We start from the raw sequence: 17,539 nt of genomic DNA on the forward strand, positions 1-17,539 counted from the left end.
AGGTGCAGTTCTTACAAACTCAAGCTCTCTTTTAAAATCTATCTTCTTGCATGAAGATCATGCCAAAAGGTAAGGGGAAGGGGGGAATTTCTATTTACAGGGAATCCCATGCAAAGTGGAATAAAGCAGAAATAATGCCCTTCTTCCAGGGAATCAAGAGGGGAGAGAACTTCAGAGAGGTGGAGAAAAAAAAATGGATTTTTGGTGTCTTCATGTGACTGTAGACTGGGACTCGTCCCTCCTCTGACTTATGGTTGGTGCGTCCTGTGTCTGTGGATGTTCAGCCTAGTTATCAAGCTGCTGCTCAGAATCATACACCTGCTAAATAGATCTGAAGCCGCTTTTCACACTCCTTAGCTTGATTTTTGCTATGGTCAATCATCTTCAGACAAAAATGCTCTTAGGCTTGAAGCTCAGTGTTGGGATACAGCCCTTTCATGTGTAAAAAAATAATAATCCAGATGACAGGCTTCTGAAGGTTGAGCTCAATTCTCCTGAACAGTGTTACAGAATGACACGGCTCTTTTAATTGGTTCAGGGGTCTGTAGTCTCTTCAAATAAATCTCTTTTATCTTCTCACTTTCTAGATTAAAACTTTACTTATTTCTTTGCTCTGAAGTCTTGAAGAGGCACAGTTCACGTGCTAGTGCAGTCTAACAAACTCAATACTACTAAAACAGATTCTTACACTGTAAGCAAAAATATTCTTTCGGTCTTTGTTCCTAGAGGTGGCTGCTTTGATTTGAATGAACACCTTGAACAAATCAAGAGTAGGGGTTGATTCCCCAGTCATGTCTGTCAAGTAGTGGCAGATTCTAACCCTACGTTCAGGAAGCCTTGTCTGGTGGAGTAGGCGCTGTCCTCCAGCTTGAAGAGCCTGATTGAGTTCCCTGCTCCATAATGGAAACAAGATGGATAAGTGACTTGGTTTTTTGATAGCTCAGCTTTACTCTGAAACCTGAAACCTCATGTGGCGCTGTGAGCAAAAAGTCCTCTTTAAGTGACATTCCAATTCTGTGGGAATTAGGACCAAAATATCTTTTAAAAGAAACGGTGAAGAGGAAATCATACTTGCTGCTTAACGCTGACTCCCCACTCTTTACAGATCTTCTGACAGTGGATGCCTTGTGGGTTTAACAGATGGTCCGAATGCATATTGATGCACTCAGATCATGTGAGCATATTCTCTGTGATGCTGTGAGATGCCTGCAAGGCTTGGAAATGGAGAGTTGCACTGGGCAAGAGCTGGGCAGACAGTGGTCTGGTGACGGGAGCACAGAAACGTGCAGATCTTGCACACATTTTCTGGGCAGCCTTTTCAAAAGGGGTCAGAATTTGACCTCTCTTAAATACTGTGGGTTTGGAGGCAGGGAAATCTTTTTTTCCCAGATGATTCAGCTCTGCATGGGCTGCAAGAATTGAAAGCATCAAGTAATGCAGTGACCAGCAAATGTCTTGCAGGCTGGCTTTCTGAATGGACTCCTGGAAGAGAAAGCAGAGGACCAAACATCCTCTGCTCTGAATTTGTGGATTTTGGGAGGGAGTAGGTCATTTAAGAATACTGCTTTGCATCTTTCTGACTGACTGTCTTAAACTCAGTCTATCCAAAACTTTTTTCCAGGCTGCACGATGAATTTGTAATGCTTTCGGTTATCAAAAGTAGAACTTGAAAGAGAAGGAATCCTGTCCCTTACCAGGGATATGAATGCTGCACTAGGGGGCTTCAACACATCACTAACAACAAAATACTACTCCACCAGTCTGTCCTCTGAAACAAAATGGGTCAAGCAAATTGCTGTTACGTTAGACTGAAACTTGGCAATTATGTTTGTGTGGCAATTTGATTCTGTTCTCCTAAAATACCCCTGGAGAACATCCAACTGTAGCTCTGCTCTCATCCCAAGACTAGCCTTCAAATGCCCTGAACGGTCACACATATGTGTTAAGCAGCAAGCTCTGATGGTGTGGTCTGCATACTTGTTAGAAAGCTTCAAAATCTGGTTTGCCCTCAGAGAGCTTTCCATTGGGGAGAGAGGAACTGATACTATCCCAAGTTTAACTCTGGAAGAGGAAGGGAAAAGAAAAAGCTTCAGAAAACCAAGCTTTTGTCTAGGCTGTAGAGCCAGCTGGGTGTCTTGTTTAGGCTTGCCAGCCTGCCTTCTCATTTGGGGCTCTTTCTGAGTGGTTGACAACTGCATTCCGTCTGTGAAAATTAAACTGCTTTCGGTGTGGCCTATGAACCCTGGTATCCCATGACCATCCTCAGTCACAGTTATCGCAACGAGTGCCCTACTGACCAAAATAAATGCACAATCTCCTCTCTTTGTCCTTTCACAGCTATCGTTTGAAAAGCCTTCTGCTGCTTTTGCCTTAAAAATTACTTTTGAAGTTAAGGGTCCCTTTTGTTTTATTGACTATAAAGCGCCCTGATAATTATGGGACAATTGCTGAGTTAGCCAAGATACTGCAGTCGTTCTGGAGGACAAAACCCTGCTCTCACTCAAACTCCAGGGGCCAGGGATGAGGAATTTCCTAGGTTTTCTGCTCAGCGGTGACAGTGGTATCTGTGTGGCTGCTGTTTATTACGCTGTAAGTAATAGTTTAATGGACTTGTATGCAATAAATTGCTATTTCATGTTGGTGTGTGGTTTTCAATACTATGTCAGAGAATTACTTATGCCTTTTAATTTGCATCATTCAAGAAGGCAGTATTTTAAAAATGTGATTATGTTATCAAGGGTTTGTGAAATGGAAAGCAGACAGGCTTTTGCTTGCTCCAAAGATTTTTCTGTCTAGAGAATCCAAGTCATAAACATGACAACTACGGGATTTTTTTGGCTGCTTTTTTTTTTCCTTTTTTTTTTTTTCTTTGAGTCAGGCTTCTTTCCTTCTCCTGCTTTTGGATCTCCTTAAAAATGACTAGTTTCAGGGTAAAATGCAAGCAAAGTAACTAATCTGTGGAAGTCTTGTCATTTGATAACTAAGTGCTGCTTTTAAATTGGAACCTGTCTTGTCTCTTCAGCAGTGTGTGTGCTTAGCTCGACTCTTGCTCCAAAATGAGTTATGTTTCAATCCCTGAAAGACCCACTGTCTCTTGGCTATCTTTTAAACTTTTTTTTTTTTTGGGGGGGGCGGTTCTGTTGGTCGTTTCAGGAAGCTGCTGTGATAGCTAAAGAGGCTGCACCAATTGCTTACATATTGTGTCCCAGTTGCTGCATTGATTATTTACAGGGATACAATCTCACTTGCACCACAGGTGTTGATCCTGTCATATGCAAGCCCCCACTGCCTCCAGGGATCCAAATAAAGGATCTCGTTAAGAATTGGATGCTGCAGACCCTATGCTGTTGTCAGTGAAATCGGTGACTTCAGTCTGGGCAGGATCCAGGCCCCCCGTTCAGAGCAGCAATACTGTACGAAGCCCTTGGCTTGTGGAACACATGAACTGGCTGTTGCTTGGCTCCCTACAGGATAAGGGTCAGATAGGGTTGAACAGGGCTTATAGCTGTTCAACTCTGGCATATACTTAACTAAGTAAATATTGACCAGATAAGAGTGTGGAACAGGGATGGGAAAGACCATCAACCAGTAGCAGACTGGTTTCCTGAGTATCCATGCTGTTAGATCTGGGTGCAAAGGCACTTTGTGGGCAGCAATTGGCTCTCAGACCTCGATGCTTCCTGGCTGTAAACCCATCTACCTTGTCCCAGGTCATGCTGGGGGTGGCATTAGTTATTCTAGGCTTGTTCTGGAAGTATCTGTGGGAGAAGATAACAATTTGGGAGGTGGTGCTGGAAAGACATTCTAGAATAGCATCTGTCTGGTTTTGGTGTGTTACTTATCTAATCACTAATAACGGCAGGGAACCAAACGTGGGGGATTTTTGCACAAGTGAAGTGAAGTCCTGGATGCAACTGCTTTGTGGGTTTTTTGCTTTTAAAAGTCTGGTTTGTTTGGCACTGAGTAGCTTTTGGAGATGTGTTTTTAGCCACTGTGCTTTTAAAATCAGCATGCTAAAAAGCCCTGTTAATGTGGAATTGTGAGAATATGTGCATATGCAGACATGTATTGGTTGAATTCATTTGTTACAAAATACCCCCTTGGAAACCTCATCTCGGATGTTGTTGGCCTGTCCTTCACTTTTTGCCAATTTTCAGAAGCTGTCAGGTAGTACTGTGTGGGAAGTGTTACAGGGCATTATGGGATAAATCCTGAAATCCTAATTTGGGCCAAACTCCCACTGTTTTCAGTGGGTGGCTTGCTGGCATTAAGGCCAAGTACCCCTTAGCTATCACAGATGACCTTTCTGTCTTTTAAACTGAGAATTGGTGCCTGTATCTTGTATTACAGATCAAACTGCAGGATTGCAGCCCTTAAAATTTATACATTTGCTTGGATTTGTGAACAAGAAGTTGGTTAAATAAAAACATTTCCAGTAACTGTTCTTTAGATTCTCAGTAATGCTGGTGAAATGCCAGAGATCTGGAAACACAAATTAGCTGGTGATTTAGAGCAGTGCATAAAGAAGACTCTCATTCTGTAGGGGAAATGCTGATGTTCTGAAAACTCTACTTTTCATAAATGGAGAAAATATAACCACTTCTATTTTAAACTGAAAACTTTAAATTCTTTCAAAATATCAGCACGAATTTCTTGAAACATTGTTCAGATAATTGATTTTTATTTTTTTTAGGAAAACATTTCTATGACATGCCTTCAACTGTTGTCAGAATATTGCTTTCCAGTAAGAGATACTGAATTGCATATATTTTAAAAGTTAATAGTTTAGAAGTAAGTACCTGACGTTCCTGACTGTTGCCAAATAGTTGAGATTGTATGTTGTTCTGGCCTCTTCTGTCTGTGCAAGAAAGAGGAAAATGTTGTGTTTATGTTGGCAACACTCACAAACCCAAAACAATATCCCAACAGTAAAAAAAGAATAAGGCCCTAAACCCTTTAAAAAACGTTGCTGTGCAAACCTTGTCTGGCAGGAAGTCTTCCCAGCCGAAGTAAGAGCTCCTTTCCTTCATCTCAGTGGAGCATCATCATTAAAGTCTGCCTGAACCTGTCTTGGTGTCACCCATCAGGTGGTTGAATGTAGTGCAAGGGCAGCCTAAGAACTTGCTGAGCTGCAGTTGCGGCTCTGAAGCCCACACTGTATTTTTTTCCTTCCCCACTTCCCCCTAGGTGGTCTTTGCCTATTCATACTTCAAGCTAGGGAGGGCTCTTCTGTCCTATTATCTGGGCTCCAAGGGGGAGGAAGGGTTTTCCCATCCCTCCATGCCCTCCTTTACCCTCTGCTGTTGAGTTTTCTATCAGGATTGCATACACAGATCTCTTTTTCTTGGTTTTTTAACTGAGAATGTGTTTTCTTGTGGTAACTGAAGTTGCAGAAGCACCTGGAAGGGATTTTTTTTCATGCTGTGTGCTCTGTAACTACCTGAATTGCCTTTCCTTTAAAGAGGTGATTGATTGGAGGAGGGCAGAGCAAACAAGAAGTACTCATACTTCCCCCTCCTGCTTCTTAGTGCCTCCAAGATCACAAATGAGGTCTGTGTGAGAACTGGGACAAGAGCTTGGATCTCCCAAGTACCAGGACTACTTCATGCGTTAAACTCAAAATGAGGGAGTTGTAGTACTGATCCCAACTCTTCTACTGATTTTCTGCTCAAGGTTGTCACTTATCACCTCTTTTAATTTGTCTTCATTGCTAAACTGGGGCCTTTGATGCTGTTGACTAAAACCACTTCCTTCAGATAAGTAGCTTGAATGATGTGGCATATCTCTCCTTTATAGCCTCCCTGCCACTTTTTGTGGCTTGTAACTGCAGAATTGGTGAGGTTGGCAGGAACTTCTGTGGATAGTCTAGTCCAACTCCTGACTTAAAGTGGTGGCAGCTGGAACAGTTTGCTTAGGGGCATGTCCAGTGTGGGGTTTTGCACCCCCAAGGATGGAAACTCCATGATTTTTCTGGGCAACCTGTTCTGTGGTTTGGTTCTGTCCCCTGAGGGAAAAAAAGGTTTTAGTTTTGTTTTTTTGTTGTTGTTTGCTTGTTTTGTGTTTTGTCTTTCCCTCCTCTTCTTACATTTAAATGGAATTTCCTGTATTTCAGTTTGTGCCTGTTGCCTCTTGTCCTGTTACTGGATACCACCAAGAGGAGCCTGGTTCCATCTTCTTTACACCTCCATCAGGTATTTACGCACATTGATAAGATCCCCCTGAGCTTTTCCTTGTGCAGGCTGAACAGTCCCAGCTCTCTCAGCCTCTTCTTGTATGTCAGATGCTCCAGTCCCTTAATCATCTTTGTGGACCTTTGCTGGACTCTCTACAGTATGTCCATGTCTCTCTCGTACTGGGGAGGCAAGTACTTGACCCAGCTCTCCAGTTGTCTCACCAGCCCTGAGCAGAGAGGAAGGACCTGCTGGCAGTGTCTTTCCTAAGGCAGCCCAGATGCTGCTGACCTTCTTTGCTGCAGAGGCGCTTTGGAGGCTCATGGTCAACTTGATGTCCACCAGGACTCCCAGGTCTTTCTCTGTACAGCTGTTTTTCTGCCAGTTGGCTCCCAGTCTGTGCTGGTGCCTGAGGTTATTCCTCCCGAGTGGCAGGGCTTTGCATTTTCCTTTGTTGAACTTCATGAGGTTGGTGTTGGCCCATTTCTCCAGCCTGTCCATATCACTCTGAGTGGCAGCACACCCATCTGGTCTGTCAGCCACCCCTTGCAATATTGTATCATCTTAAAGCTTCCTGAAAGTGTACTCTGTGCCATCACCCATAATCTTTCCTTTATGAAGAATCCAGAGCCCTGGATGAAGTGTTTAATGAATCAAATCTCTCAACAGTTCTTGAAAGTACATTGCTGTTCACTGGGGAAAATCAGGCAGAGATGAGGTAGCTTCCCTAGCACTTAAAGAACATTAAATACTGCGCCTTGTAGTGAAGGACTTAATCATTATTATTTAAGACTTTAATTCCTTGAATCTCTGACACTTCCTGCAATACCAGCTCATGCCCAGTGCTAACACCATAGCAACCTGCTATAAGTGTTGCTATATACTGTTGCTTGTTGGCCAAAAGCTGGACAAGGAATGCTTTCTAGGGTAGGAAATCCATGGGGTTGATAGGAAAAGTGCAGCAGAATGAGAGAAAAATCCCATTGTAATTAAATAGTATTGCAAAGTGATTTTTTTTTTTTCCTCCCCTAAACTGTGCCCCAGAGGAAATAGGGGCATCAACCGAAATTTTCTCAATGCTTTTTCTATATCCCCCTCCCCCAAAACCTACACCCTAGGCACAGTCGAAACCTCTGGGCTAACAGATGGTGTTGAGAGGGGGAGGGAGAGAGGGGGAACAATTTGCATCTAAATAGCTGAAATAAAAAAGGGTCATGTCCCACAGACCAGCCCCACTCACCTGCTGTTTAAATCCCCCTGAGAAACGGGCAAACGCGCTTAGTTTTTTAATGTCTGTGTCAGCTGTACTTACTCTCTGAAGCATTCTGCCCTAGAAAAGCTGCAAGCCCGTGTATCTTGCTGGATAGATTGTGTTCTGGCCCCAAAATGATGAACTCTTAAGGATTTGGTTCTTTGAATGCAGTTGACAGCTGTGTCACTTTTGTTCAGCCCTCCCATCAAAGTGACTGCTGCTGTTGGCTATCAATTAGCGCAAATACTAATGGTATAGAAAAGGTCCAAACCAAGTATTACCTCTTCTGTCAGCTTTGTACTCACGTGGCTGCATGAGTCAGTCTTCAGAGGTGCTCTTGCCATATGGTCCTGTGGCCTCACGCCACAATATTCTGTGCTGGGTTTGTGTGTGGGGGTGAGATGGGGTTTGGCCCTAGTGACCACCAAGCTGCACACAGCAGTGATCCTGATCCTGCAGGACTGTGGCACGGTTCAGTGTTGGATGGGTGTGCTTAATCCTGCACGTGTGTGAAGCCAAGTTGCTCTGGCTTTCTGATTGTGTACTGCAAAAATTTGCTGGGTTAAGCTAAGACCTTGCTGCTTTGTAATGATTTTCTTCTTGAATGTAAAGGTCTAAAAGTTGTTGTAACTGTGGTTCTTTTGGGGGTGGGGAGGGGAAAAGAAACACTCACCCACCACTTTTACATATTCATGGAGACTGCTCTGGGTCTACTCCCTGTCCTAGCAGCAAGGAGTGAGCTTTTGTCTCTTCAGGCAAACTTTCTCAAAGTTTAAGGCTGTGGAAAGCCTGTAATAAGGAAAATCTTCCCACTTCGTCATAAGCACATGCACTGTTGACACACACTGAAACCATCCTACCTGATTTCCGAACAGTATTTGAGGGATGCAGGCAGTGGAGGAGGCAAGAGGGCTTCACAGCTGAAGTTGAGTCTTACTACTAAATACCAGGATGAGCAAAACCTATTTCTACCCACCAGTTCCGTGGACTTCTACACTCAAATGCTAAAAATAAATAACATGAAGATAGTCTAAGTGGTTCAGGAACTTTATCAGTTTTGTCTGTTGGCGTCTTTTCTACCTCCCAGTGAGCCAGAGGCATTTGGACTTTGAGTTTGGCAGACTTGAGGGCTCAGCAGGATGAGGAGTGGTGAAGGAGATGGCTGGGGACCCACCACTGTCTTCTGTGTGTTGACCTGGTACAATAAAACTTCTGCAGAGGAGGATTTCTGTTTCTGGAATTGGAAGACCTTGAATCTCTTCTTTCTTCTGCGCAAGCTTGAAGGGAAATTGTGAGGTTAACCTTTTCTGAGCTGCCCAGTCCTTCCTCCCACAAGCGTCTTGGAAGAGGAAATGGGCTCAAGAAGTGTCTTCGTTTTCTTTTCTCGTTTAATTCCTAGATGTATTTCCATATAGTGAGTGGTAGTGGCTGAATAACCTGTATGCATGATGTTAACATGGATTTGGGCAATAACCTTGTTTATATGCCTCTGGGGAGTTGCTTTATTTATTTCTTTAAATTAATATAGATTCCAGGTAGTAGAAACAAGATCCGGTGTATGCATACTTACAGAAGTAACTAGGCAATGCCTAATACCAAATATGAATTCAGAGCTGTCTATTGTTCTTTATAACTTTTTACAGCTTCTTTTATTTTTTTTTTTGTACTTTATATCACTTGAGGATAATTATGTTTTATAAATAGTCATATGATGCATACTCGCTGTCCAGGAGTAAACAAAGTAAGTGAGTTACTTGGGCAGTGCAAGTTATATACACATATGCACACATACACACATGCACACATACACACGTGTGTATATATGTATGTATATGTGTGTATATACATATGTTTATACATGCACACTCTCTACTGTATTACATACTCTGCCTCTGCTCCGCTCCTTCTGTCCTCCTGCCGTCTTCCCTTGGACCCCAGTTCAGTGATACATGCAGGTAGCTGGCCCTGGCAGCTGTACTGGCTTGTGCTGTTGCTGTCTCCTATGGATAAAATGCTTGTTATGCAGCAGGGCCCCACTGAGCATGTGAGAGCAAATCCAGAAATGAAAGGTGATTTCTGAAATACTTCTTTTCTCTCCTTTTTTTTTTTTTAAGTAAAAGCATATAAACTGTGCAGCTGTAGGAAAGGTGCATATTACTTTTTGAGAAAGGAGGCAAAGGGTGGAAATATGAGGAAATACAGGCACTCTTTGAGGTGATGTTTGCAGGTAGTGGGGTGAAGAACAGGAAGATTGTATTTGTTGGCCTGAATTGTATGCTGCTTTTATTTTATTGTTTTTCTTTTTATTTCTTTTTTTTAAGCGGGTTGCTTAGGAAATGACTGACTGACACTGGAACATTTATTTCTCTGTCTTCCTGGGCTCTCCAACTGGGAGAGGAACTTGTACAGAAAGGACCATTCTGGTAGTTTAGAGTGTTTTTTCAATCACTTTCTGGGCGCAGAACTAAAAGATTAAAAAAAGATGTGCTGGATTGGAACCATGCCTAAAGCCATCCTTGGGATAATAGGATTATTTGACTGATTTTTAATTAAAATAGAATTCTAACTAGATAATTCTGAGCATACATTCAGCTCTGGTTTGTTGTTATTGGTCTAATTGCCTCATAAATTAGAGATACCAATATTCTAATTCACTCTCTCCTTCTGAGGACACTGATGTTAAGAGTGTGAAACGATACGTAGATTATAAACAGGCATGCAAGATGGAAAACAATCTTTAAAGACATGAGCCAAAACTTACATCTTCTCTTTACCTGCGATGTCTTGGCAATGATGAATTAATATTTTTCTGTATTTATTTATTTCTCTGTCCTGACAGGTCTTTTGAACACTTAGAAATGTAGTCTGAGAAAAATGCCAATAACCTTAGCCTTTGAGGAAGGAGCAGTTAATGAGTCTCTAAGGAAATATCCAGAATACAGATGCTCTGTGGGGGAGAGAAGGTTAGGAGCCAGCAGAGCAGGGGCTGGAGACAGTACATCATCTCAGAACTAAGATAGAAGCTGTCTGCTAATAATGTAAGACATAAAAATGACAGACTTGTGGGCTGATTTGCTCAGGGCTGCTTTTTGAGAGTCCATTTCAAAAAGTTGTGATTTGGGATTTGACCACTTCTATTTGAGATATCGCAGTTCTGCTTTGTCAGAATGAAAGCATTAGGTTTTTTGCAGATTTTTAATTTTATTAAGGATTGAAACCCTCAGGGGGAAGTTTCACCTATGGTGATGTAAATTCAAATCGTGTTAGAAGTTTAAAGAATGTATATTAGGTTCAAATCTAACTTCTATTTTTAAAGCTAAAAGGGACCTACCACAATGGCAGGCCACAAATTTGTATGTCTGTTTTACAATATTTTAATAGAGCAACAGAGACTGATAAAACTTTGAGGCTTTGTTAAAGTAGAATATTTAAGCTCCTCAGATAAAACTAGATATACATTGAAGAGTGTTCACAGAAAAACAATGGTTATTTCCAGCCTGAAGTGACTTTTCTTAAAAATAAAAGCAGCCAAACGTGCATATCTTGGGAGGCTGTGAATCAGCACCTGCAAATACTAGCAGTACAAGAATAACCAGGAATGGAGGAAAACTCAGCTCAAAGGAGACAACTGGAAAGAAAGAGTGAAAGGAGCAACCTCATACTTGCAAAGGAGAGGGTTTACTTAAGCCACAGGGTCTTGCTCTGTTCTGGATTGATTTATGGGATCTCCTTTCCCGCAGCCAGCATATTTGATTTCACCGCATCACTCTGCAAGGAGTGTAAGAACAGGAAAGTGGGAGTTAGTGCAGGTTCTGCCACAGTGGGTGTACGAATGTGAGCTTCAATTAAGAAGGAGGCAGCACTTACATGAGGCAGGGTGTAAATGCCATAAAGTGGATGGGGCAAAATTGGTTTGCAAAGTGCAGCCCCATGTATTCCTCCTGGATATGCTCAGCGACCAACGCTGAGATTTCTTTTGGGCTGTGAAATAGCAGTTACAAACAGGGCAGTCAGTTTTGGAAACAGAGTTTTATAGCAAACAGAGCTGTTACTGTAAAGGTGAGAGGTGAAATTGTAGTGTGCTAGCTATGGAATTTAAAATACCATTTTATACTCTCTGGCCTTGGATTTACAATAGGAGAGAGAGTGTGGGCAGGTAACCTGGGCTGGATGCTGAAATGAGAATTGGTTTGAGTGCCTGAACACTGAGGAAGCTTTGGGATTATGGGTAGGTAGCAGGAACCTCTATGAGTGTGTGCTGGTAGTGAACATCCTTGAATCTTCATTGTTAGAATTAAGGAAGGATGATCAGAAAACTCCGCATCTTGATCATCTGCATGCTGTGCTCCCATAGCGAGGCTAATTCACATGCTGATGACCTTAGTGGGAAGTAGCCATGGGACTTCAGCAAGGTGACTTACAGTGATGGGAGGGAATATTACATTGAACAAAATGCCTTGACTCATATGGCTTCCTAGAACATCAGTCTTTGGTTGCTGTCTTCAATTTGGAAATCTGGTGAGTTTTGGTTAGCACTTAGAAAAGGTACAACACTGTCTATAGAGCTTCTTGGCTGCTCAGTAGTGACCATAAAATGATTTTTAGCATTTTAAGTACAGAGGGGAGATGCAACCAACCTGACAAAGCAGTCTTGAGATGAATAAAACATGCATACTGACAGTCCATCCATCAATGAAATCCAAATTCTGCTGAATTTGCAGTTCATATTGTTGCTAATTTTATGATGTAGATGCTCGTCCACTGGGAATTGGATTGAAAGAAGCAAGTCACTTGCTGCAGATGCTGACAGGGCTGTGCATAGGAGCTCGATCAGTCTCCACTGGATTGGGTTTTGTGGCTACAGCCGATGTTGCTGCTTCATGAGAAAGAATGAGTCTTAAATAGGTAGCAGTGAAGATCCATGCGTCCTACTTAAAGCTGCTTAGATAATCATAGCAAGAACACAGGAGAAGATCTGTGCCCCAGAAAGACTTACACAAAGATGTTGAGGAAAACCTTGCCTACTATTTCAGGTGCTGTTATTAACTCCTGCTCCTAATTACCTAGTGCCTTAAAATGGGCCTGCTACTGCAACAATTGATGTTCTTATATTTCCTTTTTTCCAATGGAATAAAAATAGTTCCCTTGGCTCATGGGCTTTATTTAACTGAGTGCTAATGCAGAGTTGTGTCGTAATATATTGCAGAAACAGCAGTTCCTTTGTACCAGTCCTATAGAGCTTTCTGTTCTCTACTGACATACAGTAAGTATGATTGGGATCTGAGTAAATGATGTGATAAAAGGCCTGATGGTACCTCCTAAAACCAAACTGCTGCTCATTAAATTAAATGATGATGATTCTTGCTGATGAATGCTCTGCAGTCCACTTGGTACAAGTAAGGGAAGTTTAGGAAAGCAACACCTTGCCACAGTGTACTTGCTACACTTACTTCTGTACATACTGGGGACTGTAAAGTAGATACAGTAGGGCATTTTGCTAGATGGCATATGATTATAAACACAGAGCTGATGCTCTGCCAGCAAAGAAGGCTCTACTGTGAAAGCTCAATTAGGTGGAAACCCTAAGCTACCTTAGGCTTTTTCGTTTTGCCTTTTAAATGAACTGCTGTTAGAGCATTATATGTATCATAATTGAAGGAGTAATCATTGCAAACTTGAAGCAGATTTATGTGCAGTTCTCAAATTGTTTGTCTGTACTGGTGCTAAATTAGCTCTTTCAGTTCTGAGTATTTGACTGTGCTTTCCTTGTAGGCAAAATGAATTAAGAGACAAAAAGCTCATGTTTGATGCAGAGCTCATTCTGTCTTGGGAGAATTATTCATTCTTCCTCTTTCCCCAGCTTTGAAGAAGAACCAAAACTTTAACAAAGCAATGTGAAACAGAAGCAATCTTTGCGATTTCCTTTAATTGAAAACTACTGCCAGTATGAAAATCCTGGCTAGCAATTAAGGGAATGTGACAGCTTTGCCAGTCGTTACATAAATACTACAGAGCACAGGGCTTCCTACTGTCATTAGCTGCAGTGAACACAATGGAGCTATACACAGGAGCGAGTGCTACTCTGATGATAAATGTTTGCATTTCCAATTAGTACTGAACTGTTGTGGCATTTCCCCCTCAGTTTATCTAATTGAGGCTCTTGGATGGCTTCATCTGCTAACGATGCTTGTGTTGTCTTCTTGCTGTTTAGTTTCCCAGCAAGAAAGGAGTTGAATGAGTTTTGCACTTAAGAACATTGGTTTCCTCTTTGCAGGTCTCTGCCTTTGTGTCTCTTCTCCTCAGAAAAACTCACCTTTTACAGGTTAATACAAACTTTCTGCTATTTACGTACTGTGGCTTTTTGCTAACCACTGCATTACAGTGTCCTCTGTGTGTGGGGGATGTTGTTGACTTGACCTGACAATGTTCTAGTTTTCTGACATATGTCTTACCCCCACCCCCGCTGCTAAATGGCAAATGTCAAATCTCTGCGTTTAATGAGGTGCAGTTTTTGCAAATACCTATGTGTATTTAAAAAGTGAATACATTGTACTCAGAATTATTCCACATGAGGGGATAGAAGGGCTTAATTCTGAGCTCTGTGCTCTATGTTCATCTTCTGGATTGGAAACTTTTGAATGGAAAAACGATTCATGATTTGGCTGCTTTCAGTTGCTGTTGCTGCTAACGTGCAGTTTGGACTCTAGAGCCAAGTAACTTAGTTGGAGAGTAGCAGTGTGTGTGTTAATATATTTTCTTTATGCTGCATCTAGTGATTTCCTCTGGAACACAGATTTCCTCCAGGAAACCTGCTTATATGGACTTTGGGTATGCTTTGACATAAGGGCCCTTTATTTTTCCCACCCTGCTTAGCAAGCTCCAACTCTAGTCGCTACTTTGAATTGTGCGGTTGAAGCCCTGCCTTCCTGTGAGCGAAAGTGGAACCAGAGCCAAGGCTGCCCTGTATGGTGGTGGAAAAGGGAGGCTGTCCTGACATCTGCAACAGCAAACTTGCTTGTTCAGGCATGTAGCTGGGGGAGGGAAGACAGCACGTCTGGAGATGAGGAAATAAGGAGGATGATTTGTGGGCTGAGAACTTTTAAAAATTATACTCTTGGTTCCTTCTGTCTCAGCTTGGATTTTCTTTTTTTTTTTTTCTTTTTTTTTTTTTTTAAATATGGATACAATTTATTTCTCGTGGGCTGTTTAAAAGCACTGTTAGAATGGGGTAAGTGCTTAGTCAAAACGAGCAGGCTGCTGCCCAGGGACAGAACAGCTGGAGCTGGTCTCTGCAGCTTTCAAAGCTTGAGCTACCTGACTGCAGCACAAATAAGGTGAGTTCACCGTGTACTCCAGGTACTCGGACATAGCTGGCATTGACTGCGAAATGGTTATTGTTTGACACTGTCAGTTATTCATGAAACAACCGAAGCTAAATTGAAACATGGCAATTTAAGCTGGTGTTGCCTGTCTATAGTTTTGGATTCAAGCCTAATCTGGTGGAAAGGGCTTGACCCGCCCCAGTGCTACTGAAACCCTCTGTGTGTCTGGGTTACTGTCACAGCGGTCATGCATGGGCCCACACCGTGGAAGCTGGAGAAAGCTGGGCCTTGATTATTTTGAACAAAACAGAAAGAAGCTTCCTTAACTTGAGTGAAAGGAGAACTCTGCTCTGTTGCTAGGAATCGAGCTGTTATAATTAGTCTGTTCTTCTTTAGAAGCGTATCTGTGTGGTACGATGGGTTAGCATGTGTATCTGCCCAGGGAGAGATTTTACAGCTCTCCGGCCCAGAAGTAGTGGCCGCTGGGATGGTGTCCATGTCCTCCTGCAAAATGCGGGCTAGGGAATCCCACCCAGCAGTTCTTTCATTTAGCCCAAACAATTGGGGTTGAATTAAAGGCTTTTTTTAAAAGGGCCCTCCCAGTCTTTTGGCTTTTCATATTCCAAGCCATGGAGTCCTCCAGCATTCCTGTTGAGTTGTAACTGGTCAGTCATCCTTTATGTCTAGCACTATGGAAATAATGCTGGCAGTGGAGCAAGACTGCAACCAGTAGTTGGCTATCTGCCATGAGAGTGTGTCTCCCTTCCCCCTCCTCACACGCACCCACTCTGGCTGTAGCAGTGAATACACTCTCTTTTAAATGTGTACTTGCTTCTAATGATTATTATTTCATTTAATTTAGCTATTTCATCTGCATCTCTAGGTGTTGGCAGCACCTGTAGGGGTCTAACAGGTAAATTCTAAAGATAGATGAGGAAACACTGCTGTTTTGTAATCCTTTCTTTATTAGAACTTTATGAAAATATGGGTTTTTTTAATTCACATATAAATGTTGGGTCTGGGCTGATGCATTGATGGCCCTTGACCTTCTTTTTTTTGTTCAATTGGCATACTTGCACAGCACTCAGGTGTGCAGTAACTGGCTGGTTGAGACAGCTAGGTGCTACAGTTTCTGGGTTTTTTAATCACCTCTAAATGTGACGATCAGTCTGTCCTCCCTCAGGGTGTATGTATTGCTGCTGCTGCTCTTTTCTGTCACAGCATGTGTCCCAGATCCCATAAGGACACCTCTTGCCTCTTTTTTTCAGGTGGAACACATGCAGGATGCCTTTCCTTCAATGTAAGACTGAAACTTAGCCCCATGTAAAGTAATAAAGGAAAAACCTGAATTAGTGTCTTTTCATCCTGTATCGAAACCCAGCTGGTAAACTCTGCTGTTAATTTTCTGCTGGGATTTGGCTGAAAGCGTGACACACGGGGAGGGAATCTGCTGTTTGCAATGTGTTTGAACAGAGCCGGGGATGGCCCCTGCTCCTTCCCACCAGAGCAGTGTGAGGAGGAAGGAGATTTTAGCTGTATGTGTGCACGAGCAATCTCTAGCCATAGGGTGGAAGGGTGCAGGGATACTGGTGCAGTGGTAAACCGCTCGTTCTGATCAGGATCAACTCAATTAAAGGTCAAGACTCCTCCTGCCTTTTTTGTAGGCAAGACACCCTTTCCTCACCCTGGCAACAACGGAAAATAGTATCTTGGAAAAATGTGAGATTTCCTTCTGTTAGTAGGCAGAGAGGGAAAAACAGTTGCTGAGCATCTCCCTCCCCCCTCTCTTGTTTAATATAGTTTATTCATCTGTAAGTTGTAGTGAGTAACTTACAGCTACTGTCTTGCCAGACTGCATGAATTATAGATGGCTCTTTTATGAGTTTTCGTGTTGACTCCAGCAATTAGTATGCGTTGGACATAGTTATCTTTATGGCATCTACTGTAGCGTAGGTTTCAGCTCCTCTGACTTTTTAATTGCTTTCTGTTTTAGCAATCAGTCATCTGCCTGTCTTGCTAAGGAATGCAAAGAAAACACAACCAGCTTGATAGAAACTTACAGTTCAGCATGGAGCATTAGGTTTGAAATGATGTGGTTTACCAGAAGGAAAAATGACATAAATAGAGGATCTTTGTTCTCTTTTTTTTTTGTTGTTGTTGTTGTTGTTGGTTTTTTTTGTTTTTTGTTTTGGGGGGGGTGTGTGTGTGTTACACACAGTGCTGCCAGAAGGCTCCATATATGTTGGGGTCCCATTCTGCTAGATGAATGGTTCAGGAGCCTGTGCCTGTATTACAGGAAAACTACGGGCATAAACTTCATGATTTTGAGCCATATATACTTAACGCATATCAGCAGACCTGCACACATCTTTGCACGTCTGTGTACTCTGAACTCTTGGACACTGCTGTTGGCACCGCACACATCTTTGCACGTCTGTGTACTCTGAACTCTTGGACACTGCTGTTGGCACCTGTGGGTGCCATCTTCTGTTCAGTACCTCCGCTTGCTCTGTCTTGAACTGCTAAGTGGTTTCCTGAATCTCTGGTCCCCTTGTGTGTGGTTGTCTGTCACTCTTTCCTGTCTGCAGAAGTGTTTTGTAGGTGTGAAAGGAGAGTTTGTCAGGTCTGCTGTTCGACTCTGTTGAGGCTGGGGTAATCTAATTTAGCTTAATGGGCTTCAAGAATTGGTGGGGAGGGGCAGGGAGCATTTGAAGGCCACCATTACTTGGCTTATGGCAGTCACAGGTTGCAGTATGTAATAAAACTTTTCATAAGTATTGTGTGCTGAAACAACT

The 17,539-nt window shown here is 42.5% G+C and overlaps 1 protein-coding gene across 5 annotated transcripts in view; it reads left to right on the forward strand.

Moving 5' to 3' along the window:
* PAK1 (p21 (RAC1) activated kinase 1) overlaps nucleotides 1-17,539 on the forward strand; it is a 76,807-nt gene that overhangs the window by 20,562 nt on the left and 38,706 nt on the right. For 3 of the 5 annotated variants that reach the window (XM_069808572.1, XM_069808571.1, XM_069808573.1), the window contains exon 2: nucleotides 6,113-6,191. The exons of 1 other annotated variant lie outside the window; for it this stretch is intronic. The gene's annotated coding sequence lies outside the window, so the exon portion shown is untranslated. Of the gene's footprint in view, nucleotides 1-6,112; nucleotides 6,192-14,388; nucleotides 14,757-17,539 lie in introns of those variants that run through there. One more of the 5 variants, XM_069808575.1, reaches the window with a different exon arrangement.

Source organism: Haliaeetus albicilla, chromosome 20 (genome assembly GCF_947461875.1).
Source record: "Haliaeetus albicilla chromosome 20, bHalAlb1.1, whole genome shotgun sequence".
Lineage (NCBI taxonomy): Eukaryota > Metazoa > Chordata > Aves > Accipitriformes > Accipitridae > Haliaeetus > Haliaeetus albicilla.